Source organism: Micropterus dolomieu, linkage group LG09, assembly GCF_021292245.1.
Source record: "Micropterus dolomieu isolate WLL.071019.BEF.003 ecotype Adirondacks linkage group LG09, ASM2129224v1, whole genome shotgun sequence".
Taxonomy (NCBI): domain Eukaryota; kingdom Metazoa; phylum Chordata; class Actinopteri; order Centrarchiformes; family Centrarchidae; genus Micropterus; species Micropterus dolomieu.
The window spans coordinates 4,298,306-4,298,505 of NC_060158.1; positions in this window are offsets into that span (position 1 = coordinate 4,298,306).

The following is a 200-nucleotide window of genomic DNA, read 5'->3' on the forward strand; positions in this document are numbered from 1 at the left end:
CCAACTAATATCTCCAATTACCGCCCAATTGCAATTCTCCCAACTGTTTCTAAGTTACTTGAAAAAACATTATATAATCATTTAATTAATCACCTTGAATACAATAACCTGCTCAGTGATTGTCAGCATGGCTTTCGACCATTGCGGTCAACTATGTCGGCTTTGCTGCTTTTTACTGAGCAGATACGGGCGTCTTTAAA